The sequence below is a fragment of the Oncorhynchus masou genome, unplaced genomic scaffold, assembly GCF_036934945.1.
Source record: "Oncorhynchus masou masou isolate Uvic2021 unplaced genomic scaffold, UVic_Omas_1.1 unplaced_scaffold_1027, whole genome shotgun sequence".
Taxonomy (NCBI): Eukaryota; Metazoa; Chordata; class Actinopteri; order Salmoniformes; family Salmonidae; genus Oncorhynchus; species Oncorhynchus masou.
In genome coordinates this window covers 8,860-25,619 of record NW_026999962.1, presented here as the reverse complement: position 1 = coordinate 25,619, position 16,760 = coordinate 8,860, and the positions used below count along the sequence as shown (strand labels likewise).

At 43.7% G+C, this 16,760-nt stretch overlaps 8 non-coding genes across 8 annotated transcripts; all 8 read left to right on the top strand.

Annotated features, from left to right (window-relative positions):
• Nucleotides 1-83, top strand: trnal-cag (transfer RNA leucine (anticodon CAG)). Its single transcript has one exon. It is a non-coding gene; the product is annotated as a tRNA-Leu (tRNA).
• A 289-nt stretch (nt 84-372) lies between these two features.
• On the top strand, nt 373-454 carry trnas-aga (transfer RNA serine (anticodon AGA)). Its single transcript has one exon. It is a non-coding gene; the product is annotated as a tRNA-Ser (tRNA).
• Nucleotides 455-3,190: 2,736 nt separating this feature from the next.
• Nucleotides 3,191-3,273, top strand: trnal-cag (transfer RNA leucine (anticodon CAG)). Its single transcript has one exon. It is a non-coding gene; the product is annotated as a tRNA-Leu (tRNA).
• Nucleotides 3,274-3,560: 287 nt separating this feature from the next.
• trnas-aga (transfer RNA serine (anticodon AGA)) lies at nt 3,561-3,642 on the top strand. The gene has a single exon. It is a non-coding gene; the product is annotated as a tRNA-Ser (tRNA).
• A 5,653-nt stretch (nt 3,643-9,295) lies between these two features.
• trnal-cag (transfer RNA leucine (anticodon CAG)) lies at nt 9,296-9,378 on the top strand. The gene has a single exon. It is a non-coding gene; the product is annotated as a tRNA-Leu (tRNA).
• A 289-nt stretch (nt 9,379-9,667) lies between these two features.
• Nucleotides 9,668-9,749, top strand: trnas-aga (transfer RNA serine (anticodon AGA)). The gene has a single exon. It is a non-coding gene; the product is annotated as a tRNA-Ser (tRNA).
• A 2,738-nt stretch (nt 9,750-12,487) lies between these two features.
• On the top strand, nt 12,488-12,570 carry trnal-cag (transfer RNA leucine (anticodon CAG)). Its single transcript has one exon. It is a non-coding gene; the product is annotated as a tRNA-Leu (tRNA).
• A 3,793-nt stretch (nt 12,571-16,363) lies between these two features.
• Nucleotides 16,364-16,445, top strand: trnas-aga (transfer RNA serine (anticodon AGA)). Its single transcript has one exon. It is a non-coding gene; the product is annotated as a tRNA-Ser (tRNA).
• The last annotated feature ends 315 nt before the right edge of the window (nt 16,446-16,760 follow it).

Below are 16,760 nucleotides of genomic sequence, written 5' to 3'. Positions count from 1 at the left end.
GTCAGGATGGCCGAGCGGTCTAAGGCGCTGCGTTCAGGTCGCAGTCTCCCATGGAGGCGTGGGTTCAAATCCCACTTCTGACAGTTGTTTAGTGCATCTCAGGAGTCATGCTGCTTAGCAGTAATAATAAGATGATGAAATAACAACTTCACACAGTGAAAAAATAATTTCTAATAAAGTCTCTCAAATGCAAACCTTCTGGAGCTGAGCAAAGATCAAGGAAAATAAGAAAACAGCTGTACTTAATAACAAATGAATGAGGGGAACATTTCATGTTATTTCATTATAATGAGTTACTGCATTTTCTTTCAGTTGTAAAATTATCACTTTCTGTAGGCTATGCCTGGTGGCCCTTTTACTAATATCAAACCTGTTGTTGTGGCCGAGTGGTTAAGGCGATGGACTAGAAATCCATTAGGATCTTCCTGCGCAGGTTCGAATCCTGTCAACAACGAAAATGCATTTTCTTGACCCCTCACGGGATTTCTAGGCCATGAGTTAACAAAAATAATATCTCTCCATATTTTTTTAAAATTCTAAAATACATATCTTGTCCCAATGTGTTTCTTGAGGGCACAAAACATCAGAATTCTTCATTGTTCTTAAACCAATATCAGAATTTTTCCATTGTTCTTAAACCATTCGCATTGACTGACATAAATTGAACCATTCCAATAAATAATAAAAATAAATATTTTCTCATAATCCTCAACCTGTTTCTTCCTTTTCCGTCCTTTTTCACCTCCACCGATGCTTTCCTCTTCCTGTAGTCTCCCCTTGTTCTATCAATCTTTTCCATGTCTTCTGAATCTGAAATTGACTCTAAGTCCATCTCATCCAAATACTCAAAATCTTCTTTCATGTGCCTGTTGTGCTCCCTGTATCCATTTGCGTCTCCTGTATCGTTGTCAGCGTCCCACTCCCCTCCACTTCACCTCCTTCCGAGGCACCCACATAGCCCGAGGCCCCCCCCAAAACCTGTGAGTCCCCAGTGCCTCCACCCAGCCCACTCCCCCTTCCTCCTGAAAACTCCCTCTTCTTATTTCTGAATCCATACTGCTCCCTATTTCATTCGTCTTCTGTTCCATCTTCTCCCCTCTTCTTTTCTCCTTCTCTCCACCCTCCAGCACGTCCTCTCCTCCATCTTCTTCTCCTTCTTGCGGTGGTACAACTGCTTCCTCGAAAAGTTCCTGACTCCCCTCTTCAGCCAAAACCTCTCCACAGTTGCACTCCTCTAGTCTCTTTCGGCATCCACCACAAAAATACCTTTCCTTCCCTCCAACACATTCCCTGGCATAATGACCCTGTTTACCACACTTGAAACATTTAAACTCAGGGCAGTCTTTGACTATGTGCCCAGGCTGGATACACAGTCGACAAACCCTGACCATGTATTACTCTAAAATACTCTCCTCCCTCCAGTGTCTCAAATTTTGTCGAATATGGCAATGATTATACTGTTTCAGTGAATTTTACCTTACAAAATCTTGTCCCGTCCACTATCTCCATACCTGGCCAAACTATCCTCCTTATTTCTGAGACAGCAGTTACACCCCAGCTACTCAGCTTATCCAGTATAACTCTGTCTTTGATGTATACGGGAAGATTCATGAAAGATACGACTAGCTCATTTGCAAACATATCTCTCGCCATGATCCTTGTGTCTTTTATCATTAAACCATCCATTAAACAATCCTTTCCTTTTCCATTTCGCATTGTAATTTCGTACTTGCTTTCTCCTTTCATTCTACATCCCACCACCTCCCCACACACCTCTTTAATCGAACGTAGTATCTCCATCTTTGTAACTTTATCTTCTCCCATCAACTCCACTGCCACCGTAAATTCTTTGCCATTTTTCAGTCCTCCTTCATCTCCATGTTTCTTCTGTTGAGCATTTTCTTTGTCCTTGTCCATTCCGTTAGTCATTGCCATGTTGTCCGTCATAGTAAACAAAAATTAGACCCAAAAACTCTCCCCCAAGCAGCAAAACTGCAAAGGGGGAAAAAACAAACCAAACTTAAACTTGTTCAAATGCAAACAAACACTCACTCACGACTTAATCACCAACACCTGTCTCACTTTCCAAACAGGAAGTGCTCACTCAGGCCGGTATCTCTTGGTGCACTACATAAAGTCAAAGTGAATCTGATTAACAGATGTTGCGTTTTCACCAATTAGATAAGCATCTTTTTGTCACTCAAAAAGTGGAAGAAATTGCATATACTGTAGCCATCACTTTGTAGCACAGATCATTGGATGAAATACAAACAAAGCTTGCTTACTTATTTCAAAGCGAGGGCACATTATTCAGCCTTGTGGGAAAAACGGACAAAGAGTTTTAATTCGACAAGGCAGTGATGCTGATGAAATGATGCAAGACCACCCCCTTGTTGACAAAAAGTCAACAGCACCTGGTATTCCCAGGCGGTCTCCCATCCAAGTACTAACCAGGCCCAACCCTGCTTAGCTGCCGAGTTCTGATCAACAATTTGATGAGATCAGGTGTACTCAGGCCAGTATTTAATATGAGTAGTGAATAACTATCGTATTTTTAACACTCTGCAAAAACAGCTCGTTGATGAGAGTCTGATAGAGAATTGCAAGAATCGCCCAATTTCACAGGCGGGCCACAAACAGGCAAATAACAAAAAGCATCTCGGAACGCACAACTCGTCGGTCGTTGTCAGTGGATTGTATTGGCGGGAAGAACAAAAATATCGTCTGCAGGGTAATCGAAGTCGCCGCATCTAATGTCAAGTCACAGGTGAGCTGCCTTGTTAAACCCTAAAAATAAATAATAACACGATTGCGTTAAAAATACCAATTAAGCCATTTGTTAAGATTTCCCCCATGTGGACCTGTTGTCACTCTTACCCTGATGGTTGCTGATATTTCCAGACACTTTTTCGGTTTTATCTGAGGAATTTTATCATTTATATCAGAATGGCCATATTCTGAGGCCAGTTTAGCGTTCATTCAATGACGATTTACTACTCTTTTCCATTGAAGTCCATATTGAGGTTAAATCAATGACGGGAGTTTTTCATTGATAAAAACAAATGACTATTGAAAGTGCAAGTCGGAATCGTGCATAAATTTACTGGTCTCTGTGGTGATTTTAGAAGGCTGTGCCTATTTCTACTTTTACCCCATACTCTTTAACCCGATACCCAGGTACTGTGCTGTAGTCAGGATGGCCGAGCGGTCTAAGGCGCTGCGTTCAGGTCGCAGTCTCCCATGGAGGCGTGGGTTCAAATCCCACTTCTGACAGTTGTTTAGTGCATCTCAGGAGTCATGCTGCTTAGCAGTAATAATAAGATGATGAAATAACAACTTCACAGTGAAAAAATAATTTCTAATAAAGTCTCTCAAATGCAAACCTTCTGGAGCTGAGCAAAGATCAAGGAAAATAAGAAAACAGCTGTACTTAATAACAAATGAATGAGGGGAACATTTCATGTTATTGCATTATAATGAGTTACTGCATTTTCTTTCAGTTGTAAAATTATCACTTTCTGTAGGCTATGCCTGGTGGCCCTTTTACTACTATCAAGCCTGTTGTTGTGGCCGAGTGGTTAAGGCGATGGACTAGAAATCCATTAGGATCTTCCTGCGCAGGTTCGAATCCTGCCGACAACGAAAATGCATTTTCTTGACCCCTCACGGGATTTCTAGACCATGAGTTAACAAAAATAATATCTCTCCATATTTTTTTTAAATTCTAAAATACATATATTGTCCCAATGTGTTTCTTGAGGGCACAAAACATCAGAATTCTTCATTGTTCTTAAACCAATATCAGAATTTTTCCATTGTTCTTAAACCATTCGCATTGACTGACATAAATTGAACCATTCCAATAAATAATAAAAATAAATATTTTCTCATAATCCTCGACCTGTTTCTTCCTTTTCCGTCCTTTTTCACCTCCACCGATGCTTTCCTCTTCCTGTAGTCTCCCCTTGTTCTATCAATCTTTTCCATGTCTTCTGAATCTGAAATTGACTCTAAGTCCATCTCATCCAAATACTCAAAATCTTCTTTCATGTGCCTGTTGTGCTCCCTGTATCCATTTGCGTCTCCTGTATCGTTGTCAGCGTCCCACTCCCCTCCACTTCACCTCCTTCCGAGGCACCCACATAGCCCGAGGCCCCCCCAAAACCTGTGAGTCCCCAGTGCCTCCACCCAGCCCACTCCCCCTTCCTCCTGAAAACTCCCTCTTCTTATTTCTGAATCCATACTGCTCCCTATTTCATTCGTCTTCTGTTCCATCTTCTCCCCTCTTCTTTTCTCCTTCTCTCCACCCTCCACCACGTCCTCTCCTCCATCTTCTTCCTTCTTGCGGTGGTACAACTGCTTCCTCGAAAAGTTCCTGACTCCCCTCTTCAGCCAAAACCTCTCCACAGTTGCACTCCTCTAGTCTCTTTCGGCATCCACCACAAAAATACCTTTCCTTCCCTCCAACACATTCCCTGGCATAATGACCCTGTTTACCACACTTGAAACATTTAAACTCAGGGCAGTCTTTGACTATGTGCCCAGGCTGGATACACAGTCGACAAACCCTGACCTGCTTATCATGTATTACTCTAAAATACTCTCCTCCCTCCAGTGTCTCAAATTTTGTCGAATATGGCAATGATTATACTGTTTCAGTGAATTTTACCTTACAAAATCTTGTCCCGTCCACTATCTCCATACCTGGCCAAACTATCCTCCTTATTTCTGAGACAGCAGTTACACCCCAGCTACTCAGCTTATCCAGTATAACTCTGTCTTTGATGTATACGGGAAGATTCATGAAAGATACGACTAGCTCATTTGCAAACATATCTCTCGCCATGATCCTTGTGTCTTTTATCATTAAACCATCCATTAAACAATCCTTTCCTTTTCCATTTCGCATTGTAATTTCGTACTTGCTTTCTCCTTTCATTCTACATCCCACCACCTCCCCACACACCTCTTTAATCGAACGTAGTATCTCCATCTTTGTAACTTTATCTTCTCCCATCAACTCCACTGCCACCGTAAATTCTTTGCCATTTTTCAGTCCTCCTTCATCTCCATGTTTCTTCTGTTGAGCATTTTCTTTGTCCTTGTCCATTCCGTTAGTCATTGCCATGTTGTCCGTCATAGTAAACAAAAATTAGACCCAAAAACTCTCCCCCAAGCAGCAAAACTGCAAAGGGGGAAAAAACGAACCAAACTTAAACTTGTTCAAATGCAAACAAACACTCACTCACGACTTACATTTACATTTAAGTCATTTGGCAGACGCTCTTATCCAGAGCGACTTACAAATTGGTGAATTCACCTTATGACATCCAGTGGAACAGCCACTTTACAATAGTGCATCTAAATCATTTAAGGAGGGGGGTGAGAAGGATTACTTTATCCTATCCTAGGTATTCCTTAAAGAGGTGGGGTTTCAGGTGTCTCCGGAAGGTGGTGATTGACTCCGCTGTCCTGGCGTCGTGAGGGAGTTTGTTCCACCATTGGGGGGCCAGAGCAGCGAACAGTTTTGACTGGGCTGAGCGGGAACTGTACTTCCTCAGTGGTAGGGAGGCGAGCAGGCCAGAGGTGGATGAACGCAGTGCCCTTGTTTGGGTGTAGGGCCTGATCAGAGCCTGGAGGTACTGCGGTGCCGTTCCCCTCACAGCTCCGTAGGCAAGCACCATGGTCTTGTAGCGGATGCGAGCTTCAACTGGAAGCCAGTGGAGAGAGCGGAGGAGCGGGGTGACGTGAGAGAACTTGGGAAGGTTGAACACCAGACGGGCTGCGGCGTTCTGGATGAGTTGTAGGGGTTTAATGGCACAGGCAGGGAGCCCAGCCAACAGCGAGTTGCAGTAATCCAGACGGGAGATGACAAGTGCCTGGATTAGGACCTGCGCCGCTTCCTGTGTTAGGCAGGGTCGTACTCTGCGGATGTTGTAGAGCATGAACCTACAGGAACGGGCCACCGCCTTGATGTTAGTTGAGAACGACAGGGTGTTGTCCAGGATCACGCCAAGGTTCTTAGCGCTCTGGGAGGAGGACACAATGGAGTTGTCAACCGTGATGGCGAGATCATGGAACGGGCAGTCCTTCCCCTGGGAGGAAGAGCAGTTCCGTCTTGCCGAGGTTCAGCTTGAGGTGGTGATCCGTCATCCACACTGATATGTCTGCCAGACATGCAGAGATGCGATTCGCCACCTGGTCATCAGAAGGGGGAAAGGAGAAGATTAATTGTGTGTCGTCTGCATAGCAATGATAGGAGAGACCATGTGAGGTTATGACAGAGCCAAGTGACTTGGTGTATAGCGAGAATAGGAGAGGGCCTAGAACAGAGCCCTGGGGACACCAGTGGTGAGAGCGCGTGGCGAGGAGACAGATTCTCGCCACGCCACCTGGTAGGAGCGACCTGTCAGGTAGGACGCAATCCAAGCGTGGGCCGCGCCGGAGATGCCCAACTCGGAGAGGGTGGAGAGGAGGATCTGATGGTTCACAGTATCGAAGGCAGCCGATAGGTCTAGAAGGATGAGAGCAGAGGAGAGAGAGTTAGCTTTAGCAGTGCGGAGCGCCTCCGTGATACAGAGAAGAGCAGTCTCAGTTGAATGACTAGTCTTGAAACCTGACTGATTTGGATCAAGAAGGTCATTCTGAGAGAGATAGCGGGAGAGCTGGCCAAGGATCGGCACGTTCAAGAGTTTTGGAGAGAAAAGAAAGAAGGGATACTGGTCTGTAGTTGTTGACATCGGAGGGATTGAGTGTAGGTTTTTTCAGAAGGGGTGCAACTCTCGCTCTCTTGAAGACGGAAGGGACGTAGCCAGCGGTCAGGGATGAGTTGATGAGCGTGTTTTAAATCTTATAACCAATGTGTTGAGGTAAGGGAGAAGGTCTCCGGAAATGGTCTGGAGAAGAGAGGAGGGGATAGGGTCAAGCGGGCAGGTTGTTGGGCGGCCGGCCGTCACAAGAAGCGAGATTTCATCTGGAGAGAGAGGGGAGAAAGAGGTCAAAGCACAGGGTAGGGCAGTGTGAGCAGAACCAGCGGTGTCGTTTGACTTAGCAAACGAGGATCGGATGTCGTCGACCTTCTTTTCAAAATGGTTGACGAAGTCATCTGCAGAGAGGGAGGAGGGGGGGAGGGGGAGGAGGATTCAGGAGGGAGGAGAAGGTGGCAAAGAGCTTCCTAGGGTTAGAGGCAGATGCTTGGAATTTAGAGTGGTAGAAAGTGGCTTTAGCAGCAGAGACAGAGGAGGAAAATGTAGAGAGGAGGGATTGAAAGGATGCCAGGTCCTCAGGGAGGCGAGTTTTCCTCCATTTCCGCTCGGCTGCCCAGAGCCCTGTTCTGTGAGCTCGCAATGAGTCGTCGAGCCACGGAGCGGGAGGGGAGGACCGAGCCGGCCTGGAGGATAGGGGACATAGAGAGTCAAAGGATGCAGAAAGGGAAGAGAGGAGGGTTGAGGAGGCAGAATCAGGAGCTAGGTTGGAGAAGGTTTGAGCAGAGGGAAGAGATGATAGGATGGAAGAGGAGAGAGTAGCGGGGGAGAGAGAGCGAAGGTTGGGACGGCGCGATACCATCCGAGTAGGGGCAGTGTGGGAAGTGTTGGATGAGAGCGAGAGGGAAAAGGATACAAGGTAGTGGTCGGAGACTTGGAGGGGAGTTGCAATGAGGTTAGTGGAAGAACAGCATCTAGTAAAGATGAGGTTGAGCGTATTGCCTGCCTTGTGAGTAGGGGGAAGGTGAGAGGGTGAGGTCAAAAGAGGAGAGGAGTGGAAAGAAGGAGGCAGAGAGGAATGAGTCAAAGGTAGACGTGGGGAGGTTAAAGTCGCCCAGGACTGTGAGAGGTGAGCCGTCCTCAGGAAAGGAACTTAAGGCATCAAGCTCATTGATGAACTCTCCGAGGGAACCTGGAGGGCGATAAATGATAAGGATGTTAAGCTTGAAAGGGCTGGTAACTGTGACAGCATGGAATTCAAAGGAGGCGATAGACAGATGGGTAAGGGGAGAAAGAGAGAATGACCACTTGGGAGAGATGAGGATCCCGGTGCCACCACCCCGCTGACCAGAAGCTCTCGGGGTGTGCGAGAACACGTGGGCGGACGAAGAGAGAGCAGTAGGAGTAGCAGTGTTATCTGTGGTGATCCATGTTTCCGTCAGTGCCAAGAAGTCGAGGGACTTAATCACCAACACCTGTCTCACTTTCCAAACAGGAAGTGCTCACTCAGGCCGGTATCTCTTGGTGCACTACATAAAGTCAAAGTGAATCTGATTAACAGATGTTGCGTTTTCACCAATTAGATAAGCATCTTTTTGTCACTCAAAAAGTGGAAGAAATTGCATATACTGTAGCCATCACTTTGTAGCACAGATCATTGGATGAAATACAAACAAAGCTTGCTTACTTATTTCAAAGCGAGGGCACATTATTCAGCCTTGTGGGAAAAACGGACAAAGAGTTTTAATTCGACAAGGCAGTGATGCTGATGAAATGATGCAAGACCACCCCCTTGTTGACAAAAAGTCAACAGCACCTGGTATTCCCAGGCGGTCTCCCATCCAAGTACTAACCAGGCCCAACCCTGCTTAGCTGCCGAGTTCTGATCAACAATTTGATGAGATCAGGTGTACTCAGGCCAGTATTTAATATGAGTAGTGAATAACTATCGTATTTTTAACACTCTGCAAAAACAGCTCGTTGATGAGAGTCTGATAGAGAATTGCAAGAATCGCCCAATTTCACAGGCGGGCCACAAACAGGCAAATAACAAAAAGCATCTCGGAACGCACAACTCGTCGGTCGTTGTCAGTGGATTGTATTGGCGGGAAGAACAAAAATATCGTCTGCAGGGTAATCGAAGTCGCCGCATCTATGTCAAGTCACAGGTGAGCTGCCTTGTTAAACCCTAAAAATAAATAATAACACGATTGCGTTAAAAATACCAATTAAGCCATTTGTTAAGATTTCCCCCATGTGGACCTGTTGTCACTCTTACCCTGATGGTTGCTGATATTTCCAGACACTTTTTCGGTTTTATCTGAGGAATTTTATCATTTATATCAGAATGGCCATATTCTGAGGCCAGTTTAGCGTTCATTCAATGACGATTTACTACTCTTTTCCATTGAAGTCCATATTGAGGTTAAATCAATGACGGGAGTTTTTCATTGATAAAAACAAATGACTATTGAAAGTGCAAGTCGGAATCGTGCATAAATTTACTGGTCTCTGTGGTGATTTTAGAAGGCTGTGCCTATTTCTACTTTTACCCCATACTCTTTAACCCGATACCCAGGTACTGTGCTGTAGTCAGGATGGCCGAGCGGTCTAAGGCGCTGCGTTCAGGTCGCAGTCTCCCATGGAGGCGTGGGTTCAAATCCCACTTCTGACAATTGTTAAGTGCATCTCAGGAGTCATGCTGCTTAGCAGTAATAATAAGATGATGAAATAACAATTTCACACAGTGAAAAAATAATTTCTAATAAAGTCTCACAACTGCAAACCTTCTGGAGCTGAGCAAAGATCAAGGAAAATAAGAAAACACCTGTACCTAATAACAAATGAATGAGGGGAACATTTCATGTTATTGCATTATAATGAGTTACTGCATTTTCTTTCAGTTGTAAAATTATCACTTTCTGTAGGCTATGCCTGGTGGCCCTTTTACTACTATCAAGCCTGTTGTTGTGGCCGAGTGGTTAAGGCGATGGACTAGAAATCCATTAGGATCTTCCTGCGCAGGTTCGAATCCTGCCGACAACGAAAATGCATTTTCTTGACCCCTCACGGGATTTCTAGACCATGAGTTAACAAAAATAATATCTCTCCATATTTTTTTAAAATTCTAAAATACATATCTTGTCCCAATGTGTTTCTTGAGGGCACAAAACATCAGAATTCTTCATTGTTCTTAAACCAATATCAGAATTTTTCCATTGTTCTTAAACCATTCGCATTGACTGACATAAATTGAACCATTCCAATAAATAATAAAAATAAATATTTTCTCATAATCCTCGACCTGTTTCTTCCTTTTCCGTCCTTTTTCACCTCCACCGATGCTTTCCTCTTCCTGTAGTCTCCCCTTGTTCTATCAATCTTTTCCATGTCTTCTGAATCTGAAATTGACTCTAAGTCCATCTCATCCAAATACTCAAAATCTTCTTTCATGTGCCTGTTGTGCTCCCTGTATCCATTTGCGTCTCCTGTATCGTTGTCAGCGTCCCACTCCCCTCCACTTCACCTCCTTCCGAGGCACCCACATAGCCCGAGGCCCCCCCAAAACCTGTGAGTCCCCAGTGCCTCCACCCAGCCCACTCCCCCTTCCTCCTGAAAACTCCCTCTTCTTATTTCTGAATCCATACTGCTCCCTATTTCATTCGTCTTCTGTTCCATCTTCTCCCCTCTTCTTTTCTCCTTCTCTCCACCCTCCACCACGTCCTCTCCTCCATCTTCTTCTCCTTCTTGCGGTGGTACAACTGCTTTCTCGAAAAGTTCCTGACTCCCCTCTTCAGCCAAAACCTCTCCACAGTTGCACTCCTCTAGTCTCTTTCGGCATCCACCACAAAAATACCTTTCCTTCCCTCCAACACATTCCCTGGCATAATGACCCTGTTTACCACACTTGAAACATTTAAACTCAGGGCAGTCTTTGACTATGTGCCCAGGCTGGATACACAGTCGACAAACCCTGACCTGCTTATCATGTATTACTCTAAAATACTCTCCTCCCTCCAGTGTCTCAAATTTTGTCGAATATGGCAATGATTATACTGTTTCAGTGAATTTTACCTTACAAAATCTTGTCCCGTCCACTATCTCCATACCTGGCCAAACTATCCTCCTTATTTCTGAGACAGCAGTTACACCCCAGCTACTCAGCTTATCCAGTATAACTCTGTCTTTGATGTATACGGGAAGATTCATGAAAGATACGACTAGCTCATTTGCAAACATATCTCTCGCCATGATCCTTGTGTCTTTTATCATTAAACCATCCATTAAACAATCCTTTCCTTTTCCATTTCGCATTGTAATTTCGTACTTGCTTTCTCCTTTCATTCTACATCCCACCACCTCCCCACACACCTCTTTAATCGAACGTAGTATCTCCATCTTTGTAACTTTATCTTCTCCCATCAACTCCACTGCCACCGTAAATTCTTTGCCATTTTTCAGTCCTCCTTCATCTCCATGTTTCTTCTGTTGAGCATTTTCTTTGTCCTTGTCCATTCCGTTAGTCATTGCCATGTTGTCCGTCATAGTAAACAAAAATTAGACCCAAAAACTCTCCCCCAAGCAGCAAAACTGCAAAGGGGGAAAAAACGAACCAAACTTAAACTTGTTCAAATGCAAACAAACACTCACTCACGACTTAATCACCAACACCTGTCTCACTTTCCAAACAGGAAGTGCTCACTCAGGCCGGTATCTCTTGGTGCACTACATAAAGTCAAAGTGAATCTGATTAACAGATGTTGCGTTTTCACCAATTAGATAAGCATCTTTTTGTCACTCAAAAAGTGGAAGAAATTGCATATACTGTAGCCATCACTTTGTAGCACAGATCATTGGATGAAATACAAACAAAGCTTGCTTACTTATTTCAAAGCGAGGGCACATTATTCAGCCTTGTGGGAAAAACGGACAGAGTTTTAATTCGACAAGGCAGTGATGCTGATGAAATGATGCAAGACCACCCCCTTGTTGACAAAAGTCAACAGCACCTGGTATTCCCAGGCGGTCTCCCATCCAAGTACTAACCAGGCCCAACCCTGCTTAGCTGCCGAGTTCTGATCAACAATTTGATGAGATCAGGTGTACTCAGGCCAGTATTTAATATGAGTAGTGAATAACTATCGTATTTTTAACACTCTGCAAAAACAGCTCGTTGATGAGAGTCTGATAGAGAATTGCAAGAATCGCCCAATTTCACAGGCGGGCCACAAACAGGCAAATAACAAAAAGCATCTCGGAACGCACAACTCGTCGGTCGTTGTCAGTGGATTGTATTGGCGGGAAGAACAAAAATATCCTGCAGGGTAATCGAAGCCGCCGCATCTAATGTCAAGTCACAGGTGAGCTGCCTTGTTAAACCCTAAAAATAAATAATAACACGATTGCGTTAAAAATACCAATTAAGCCATTTGTTAAGATTTCCCCCATGTGGACCTGTTGTCACTCTTACCCTGATGGTTGCTGATATTTCCAGACACTTTTTCGGTTTTATCTGAGGAATTTTATCATTTATATCAGAATGGCCATATTCTGAGGCCAGTTTAGCGTTCATTCAATGACGATTTACTACTCTTTTCCATTGAAGTCCATATTGAGGTTAAATCAATGACGGGAGTTTTTCATTGATAAAAACAAATGACTATTGAAAGTGCAAGTCGGAATCGTGCATAAATTTACTGGTCTCTGTGGTGATTTTAGAAGGCTGTGCCTATTTCTACTTTTACCCCATACTCTTTAACCCGATACCCAGGTACTGTGCTGTAGTCAGGATGGCCGAGCGGTCTAAGGCGCTGCGTTCAGGTCGCAGTCTCCCATGGAGGCGTGGGTTCAAATCCCACTTCTGACAGTTGTTTAGTGCATCTCAGGAGTCATGCTGCTTAGCAGTAATAATAAGATGATGAAATAACAACTTCACACAGTGAAAAAATAATTTCTAATAAAGTCTCTGATTTGCAAACCTTCTGGAGCTGAGCAAAGATCAAGGAAAATAAGAAAACAGCTGTACTTAATAACAAATGAATGTAGGGAACATTTCATGTTATTGCATTATAATGAGTTACTGCATTTTCTTTCAGTTGTAAAATTATCACTTTCTGTAGGCTATGCCTGGTGGCCCTTTTACTACTATCAAGCCTGTTGTTGTGGCCGAGTGGTTAAGGCGATGGATCTCTTGAAGACGGAAGGGACGTTGAATCCATTGGAGAAGAGAGGAGGATCTTCCTGCGCAGGTTCGAATCCTTTCATCAACGAAAATGCATTTTCTTGACCCCTCACGGGATTTGTAGGAACCATGAGTTAACAAAAATAATATCTCTCCATATTTTTTAAAATTCTAAAATACATATATTGTCCCAATGTGTTTCTTGAGGGCACAAAACATCAGAATTCTTCATTGTTCTTAAACCAATATCAGATGCTTTCCATTGTTCTTAAACCATTAGCATTGACTGACATAAATTGAACCATTCCAATAAATAATAAAAATAAATATTTTCTCATAATCCTCGACCTGTTTCTTCCTTTTCCGTCCTTTTTCACCTCCACCGATGCTTTCCTCTTCCTGTAGTCTCCCTTGTTCTATCAATCTTTTCCATGTCTTCTGAATCTGAAATTGACTCTAAGTCCATCTCATCCAAATACTCAAAATCTTCTTTCATGTGCCTGTTGTGCTCCCTGTATCCATTTGCGTCTCCTGTATCGTTGTCAGCGTCCCACTCCCCTCCACTTCACCTCCTTCCACCCACATAGGGGGCTTTCAGCCCTGTGTGAGCCTGCAATGAGTGTCGAGCACATAGCCAGTCGGATAGGGGACATAGAGAGTCCCCCAAATGTGAGTCCCCAGTGCCTCCACCCAGCCCACTCCCCTCAGGAGCTGAAAACTCCCTCTTCTTATTTCTGAATCCATACTGCTCCCTATTTCATTCGTCTTCTGTTCCATCTTCTCCCCTCTTCTTTTCTCCTTCTCTCCACCCTCCAGCACGTCCTCTCCTCCATCTTCTTCTCCTTCTTGCGGTGGTACAACTGCTTCCTCGAAAAGTTCCTGACTCCCCTCTTCAGCCAAAACCTCTCCACAGTTGCACTCCTCTAGTCTCACCACAAAAATACCTTTCCTTCCCTCCAACACATTCCCTGGCATAATGACCCTGTTTACCACACTTGAAACATTTAAACTCAGGGCAGTCTTTGACTATGTGCCCAGGCTGGATACACAGTCGACAAACCCTGACCTGCTTATCATGTATTACTCTAAAATACTCTCCTCCCTCCAGTGTCTCAAATTTTGTCGAATATGGCAATGATTATACTGTTTCAGTGAATTTTACCTTACAAAATCTTGTCCCGTCAAAAATGTAAGGATGTTAAGCTTGAAAGGGCTGGTAACTGACCCCATGGAATCTCGATCCAGACAGATGGGTAAGTCGAATAAAGAATGACCTTTTCCCTGAGGATCCTGCCACCACCCCGCTCCCACTATCTCCATACCTGGCCAAACTATCCTCCTTATTTCTGAGACAGCAGTTACACCCCAGCTACTCAGCTTATCCAGTATAACTCTGTCTTTGATGTATACGGGAAGATTCATGAAAGATACGACTAGCTCATTTGCAAACATATCTCTCGCCATGATCCTTGTGTCTTTTATCATTAAACCATCCATTAAACAATCCTTTCCTTTTCCATTTCGCATTGTAATTTCGTACTTGCTTTCTCCTTTCATTCTACATCCCACCACCTCCCCACACACCTCTTTAATCGAACGTAGTATCTCCATCTTTGTAACTTTATCTTCTCCCATCAACTCCACTGCCACCGTAAATTCTTTGCCATTTTTCAGTCCTCCTTCATCTCCATGTTTCTTCTGTTGAGCATTTTCTTTGTCCTTGTCCATTCCGTTAGTCATTGCCATGTTGTCCGTCATAGTAAACAAAAATTAGACCCAAAAACTCTCCCCCAAGCAGCAAAACTGCAAAGGGGAAAAAATTAAAACAAACAAAAACAAAAACTTAAATCTTGTGTTCAAATGCAAACAAACACTCACTCACGACTTAATCACCAACACCTGTCTCACTTTCCAAACAGGAAGTGCACTCAGGCCGGTATCTCTTGGTGCACTACATAAAGTCAAAGTGAATCTGATTAACAGATGTTGCGTTTTCACCAATTAGATAAGCATCTTTTTGTCACTCAAAAAGTGGAAGAAATTGGTATACTGTAGCCACCACTTTGTAGCACAGATCATTGGATGAAATACAAACAAAGCTTCTGATCACTTATTTCAAAGATCAGGGCACATTATTCAGCCTTGTGGGAAAAACGGACAACTAGAGTTTTAATTCGACAAGGCAGTGATGCTGATGAAATGATGCAAGACCACCCCCTTGTTGACAAAAATCAACAGCACCTGGTATTTCACAGGCGGTCTCCCATCAGGCAAGTAACAACAGGCCCAACCCTGCAAGCTGCCGAGTTCTGATCAACAATTTGATGAGATCAGGTGTACTCAGGCCAGTATTTAATATGAGTAGTGAATAACTATCGTATTTTTAACACTCTGCAAAAACAGCTCGTTGATGAGAGTCTGATAGAGAATTGCAAGAATCTTTCACAGGTAACAGGCAAATAACAAAAAGAATCGCAGCAGGTCACAAACAGGCAAATAACAAAAAGCATCTCGGAAAACAGCACAAAAAGCATCTCGGAACGCAAACTCGTCGGTCGTTGTCAGTGGATTGTATTGGCGGGAAGAACAAAAATATCGTCTGCAGGGTAATCGAAGTCGCCGCATCTAATGTCAAGTCACAGGTGAGCTGCCTTGTTAAACCCTAAAAATAAATAATAACACGATTGCGTTAAAAATACCAATTAAGCCATTTGTTAAGATTTCCCCCATGTGGACCTGTTGTCACTCTTACCCTGATGGTTGCTGATATTTCCAGACACTTTTTCGGTTTTATCTGAGGAATTTTATCATTTATATCAGAATGGCCATATTCTGAGGCCAGTTTAGCGTTCATTCAATGACGATTTACTACTCTTTTCCATTGAAGTCCATATTGAGGTTAAATCAATGACGGGAGTTTTTCATTGATAAAAACAAATGACTATTGAAAGTGCAAGTCGGAATCGTGCATAAATTTACTGGTCTCTGTGGTGATTTTAGAAGGCTGTGCCTATTTCTACTTCTACCCCATACTCTTTAACCCGATACCCAGGTACTGTGCTGTAGTCAGGATGGCCGAGCGGTCTAAGGCTGCTGGAGGCGAGTACTGTGCTGTCAGGATGGCCTCTAAGCGCTGCGTTCAGGTCGCAGTCTCCCATGGAGGCGTGGGTTCAAATCCCACTTCTGACAGTTGTTTAGTGCATCTCAGGAGTCATGCTGCTTAGCAGTAATAATAAGATGATGAAATAACAACTTCACACAGTGAAAAAATAATTTCTAATAAAGTCTCTCAAATGCAAACCTTCTGGAGCTGAGCAAAGATCAAGGAAAATAAGAAAACAGCTGTACTTAATAACAAATGAATGAGGGGAACATTTCATGTTATTGCATTATAATGAGTTACTGCATTTTCTTTCAGTTGTAAAATTATCACTTTCTGTAGGCTATGCCTGGTGGCCCTTTTACTACTATCAAGCCTGTTGTTGTGGCCGAGTGGTTAAGGCGATGGACTAGAAATCCATTAGGATCTTCCTGCGCAGGTTCGAATCCTGTCAACAACGAAAATGCATTTTCTTGACCCCTCACGGGATTTCTAGACCATGAGTTAACAAAAATAATATCTCTCCATATTTTTTTAAAATTCTAAAATACATATATTGTCCCAATGTGTTTCTTGAGGGCACAAAACATCAGACATTTGCAATGACTTCAATTCATTTTGACCATTACGAAAATGGCGACATTTAGAAAAGTCTCAGAGACACAAGACTAGGTGCATTGAAACCGGCTCGGCCCATAGACATGGACCCCAACGTCTCTGTTTGATAGCTTTTTCAAGGACCCCGTAGCAAGGCATTGAAAAAAGTGGATTTTCA